This window comes from Trachinotus anak, unplaced genomic scaffold (genome assembly GCF_046630095.1).
Source record: "Trachinotus anak isolate AG129_WGS33_773 ecotype Australia unplaced genomic scaffold, CSIRO_AGI_Tana_v1 ptg000009l, whole genome shotgun sequence".
Classification (NCBI taxonomy): domain Eukaryota; kingdom Metazoa; phylum Chordata; class Actinopteri; order Carangiformes; family Carangidae; genus Trachinotus; species Trachinotus anak.
The window spans coordinates 11,197,110-11,201,227 of NW_027273860.1; the positions used below are offsets into that span (position 1 = coordinate 11,197,110).

A 4,118-nucleotide genomic window follows, 5' to 3' on the forward strand; every position below is an offset into this window, starting at 1 on the left:
TGAGGTGCCCATGATTGACCGGTGTGTGGGACTGCACTGGTGTGTGTGTGTGTGAGTGTGTGTGTTTGTGTGTGAGCTCATATGTGTTGGCGGAGGTTTCCCTGGAGAAGCCAAGCAACAGAGCTGACCTTGCAGTAAAAAAAAAGACAATAATTTATTCATTGGCATTGCACAAATTTCTCTCTATCGTCTGTTAGGTGTTCAGCTGTTATCTCAGCTGTTTTAAAGTGTCTTTTCCTGCACCCGGCACAGTATTGATTTCTCCAAATACTCTGTCTTTAGTTTAGGACATCAAGATTGAGATCATAATTTATGATCTTATCAGTGTGCTTTCAGTAGCTTCTCTTGTGAATCGTTTCAAACCATTTCTGATTTTAAAGCTCCACACTTAAGCAACCTCACTGCTTTGCGTATTTTTAAACCCTGAAGCTTAACCTCACTGTAAAAATGTCTCTTATCGGACAGGGTCCAGCTGGCAATGTCAAACAGATGGCTTTATACCCTCTAGGGTTTCCATTCAGAATAAATTAGATCAATAAAATACCAAGAGGGCACTTAAAGAGCAGACAATTAAACACCTTGCATAGAACACAGTCCAGCTGTATTTCAAAAGACTGAAAGCTTATACTGATGAATGCACTCATTAAAAAAGACAGCACTCAATACCATTTCAACCAAAGAAAGTAAACACAGAGCCAACCTTGAAGCAGAATGGACCAGAGTCAAGACAAGTTCAGAAATCAAAAATCACTGTTGTAGTGTATAGGACACTCTGGATCAAGCTGCTATATAAAGAGTGCATTACTTAATACAGACAGAAAAGTGCTGATGTTTATTTTGGATTTAAATCAATCATCCTCTCACATGTTGAAAGCTCTCAATTTGTGTATAATGACTGAAAAATGTGTCACTAGTTTCTTGACAACACAGTCACTGTGCTGTATTAACACTAATTCAGCACAGTAATGGGACAAATGTATCGTCAGCATGAAGGATGATGACTTTTAAATTACTTGGTTCAAATGAAACAGCTTTAATTTTTGAGCTTAACTCAAAGATTTTGTACAGCAGGCATAGTAAACATCAAAAATTGCTACTTTAATGAATTGTATAACTGAGGACAGACAATATATTTTCCAGATGAATTATCGAACAGATCGCCCACTCCACTCAAGTGACTTTTCTTTATACATGTTAAATGGCCAAGTAGAGCGGCTGTGGGAGTGGAACCATGTCCAAACAGTCATCTGGTGATACTTGTTGGTGGCACGGCTGTCGCACACTGCACTGCACTGCCAGGAGCTACGGATAACAATGAAACATTCATTGAATCCTACTCAACATAATTAAAGTGTATTAACTTAATTACCTTTGCTTCTGTCACGGTAATCAAATAGATAGAGTTCAGCTGTGCACTAACCTTTCCCTCAGGTGTGAGTTACGGAGCACCCGAGGGATAACATTACCATCACTGCTGAGGGCCTGTCTTTCGTTTCTTTGAAGGGCTTCATTCCTTTTCTGTCTATCTGCCAGGCCCGGAAGGATTTTCTGCCACAGGAGCCCCTGAAGGCAAGTCTCTATTAGTGCCATCCACAAACTAAAAAAAGTATTCTTAGAACAATGATCCAACTCCCTTGTGAAAGTAAGCTTGCACCTGATCCCTTCGCAGGAAGGTTAATGTGGGTGCAATGATCCAAGGACCGCCATCTGTCCTCAGGGGTTCTTCTTTATGGTGACAGCAATAACTCATTTTGATACCTCTCATCGTGACTCCTCTTTTGGACAAGGGCTTGGACCTGTATGCTGGGTAGAGGGCGTGTTGAGCCGCAAAGGGTTGCCAAGCATACCGCATGATAGATGAGTGGAAGTAAGTCTTAGTCCTGACAGGATCCATTCAGCCTGTCTTGTCATTGGGGATTTGGAAGCACAGGACTCGTGTCAGATTTTTTTCAGTGCAGTAAAAATCAATCACGAAACTGTTCTCCAAAAAAGTCTAAGATGGTTTCATCCCATATATTTCAGAATAGTACTGAGATCATCTTTACCTTTGGATATTATTAAGAACAGGGGCCTAGTTCACCTGATACGTATTTGGCTGTCATCACTTCACAGGAACAAAAAACATTAACTTGTCTTTTTTAACCTCCACAGGAGTCTATCCAACAAGGTTTTACCCTGGCTGGCTCAGCAGGAGTCTGTGGTGGTACCTAGTAGCTACAGTCAGGACATGGTACAGTCCGGATTATGATATGTGAAAACTGCGTTAAAAGTTAAAGATTCACCCGAACAGTAAATTTGCCCTTTTCCCCAAACATATCCACTCAAAGAAAAAACAGGAGAAGAGCAAAGACTTGAATAGCCTGTTTCAGATTTACAGTGATAAGGAAAAAAAACATATTGACTTCCTCCGATGCTAAGTGTATTGAAGTAAAAGGCCATAAAGAACTGTGTGTAAAACTAATGACGTGCACCACACAAGCAGACCAAGCAATAAACAACCCCAAGAGAAAAACGCACATGTCAGCCTCATTGCACTTGAACTGGCTTTAGCAGAAAGCAAGTAGCAAAAAGGCTTGTGTATCAATGTTGCGTGTTCGCAGACATAAGCCTGGTTTTTCAGATCTATTTTTATAGGAGTATTCACACACATTAACAATGTCAAAGATGACTTCATTGGATCAGTATTTTGAGCTTCTACTAGTGACGGAAATGCAATGGATGTCAGGGAAGTCAACTGGGTGGGCCAAACGAATGACACCTTTCCTTTCCAAAGCAGTTTTACAGCTTTGCTTAGACATCAATCTCCCAAATGATGTGGAGCTGTACATTAAACCATAAGATGCCTGGGGTCATATTGGACTTTGAAGGTGCCAGAATGTGTAAAATCTTCCTCCTTCCTGGAACTCATCCCTTGACTGTGAATAACAGTGTTGGTTAAGACACGTCTCCTTAATAAGGGTAAAAAGTTGGGGTACAACCTTTTCTTCTTCTGAAAGAAAAGCAATCTTGTTCTAAGGTCAGTTCCTTGGAGATATCTCAGACTAACTTACTGACTACTGCTTCTGCCCCCCCCCCATCTGAATCCCTAGAGGTAACAGTTTTTGTGTGTAGCGAGTCAGAGAGAGAAAGAGAAGGGCAGAGAAAGAAACACAGAGAGGACAGCTGCAATTGATCTATTTCTCAGAAGAAAGCAAAGGGATTCCCTGGACTCTGCCATTTTGGAGGACTTGTACAAAAAGGCACAAAGAGTACAAAATAAGTGAAGAAGAGAAAACTGACGATGGCAGAATCAGTTAGTACAACTGAAGTAATGGTTCTTATAGTGAATCTCCATCTCCAAATCACAAAAAGCTAGATTTTGATTCAAGACAGGGCCTCAAAATTAGGTAATAAAGCATGTCAGTTGATATTGTGCTTTAGTGGTACACATTCCCCAAAAACTTTTCATAAAACTGTGACAAACCAGTTGACATACAGTACACCTGGTGCTGCTGAGTTTTCCAGGTTGGTAATCCATGCTCAGTCTCCGGTCCCACATGTTACAGCTTCCTATACCATGATAGTGGTCTAGGGTGGTCACTGTGGGACCCACTCAGGGGATCACCTACTGTCAAGGACAGGAACTGAGATCAGCACCAGTGACCTCTTTAATAGACTGGTTTAAATTAGAAGGTACTTCCAGAGAGCATGTACCAGAGTCCATCAAGAGCCTTGACATTTCCAGCAGTTAGCATTATCTTTAAAATCCAATATGTGCAACCTTGAAGGACATGAGCGAGATGAAATGATATCATAGCGCCACTGGACGCTGAACATATCAATTGTGTACACTGGATTTCTACACATCTCTTGACTTGATGAATTGGTTAATGCAAATATCCAAGGTTGTCACTTACTTGTGCACCCACACACACAGGGGCACACACACACACCCACACACACACACACACACAAAGTCCAGCTGGCTGAGTGCATGGGGGATTGAATGTCAGTACAAAGCCATCTCCCATACTTAAAGCCCGGAAATGGTTCGCTGTTGCCCAATCTCCTAATCGTGACCGCGGACACACGTCAGCAGGGAAACAACAACCTGGACAAAGAAACAAGATAGAGCGACA

The 4,118-nt window shown here is 41.6% G+C and overlaps 1 long non-coding RNA gene across 1 annotated transcript; it reads left to right on the plus strand.

Moving 5' to 3' along the window:
- The first annotated feature begins 1,435 nt into the window (after positions 1-1,435).
- LOC139624857 (uncharacterized) lies at positions 1,436-2,263 on the plus strand. Its single transcript, XR_011691760.1, has 3 exons — positions 1,436-1,573; positions 1,674-1,867; positions 2,152-2,263. It is a non-coding gene; the product is annotated as an uncharacterized lncRNA (long non-coding RNA).
- Positions 2,264-4,118: the final 1,855 nt, after the last annotated feature.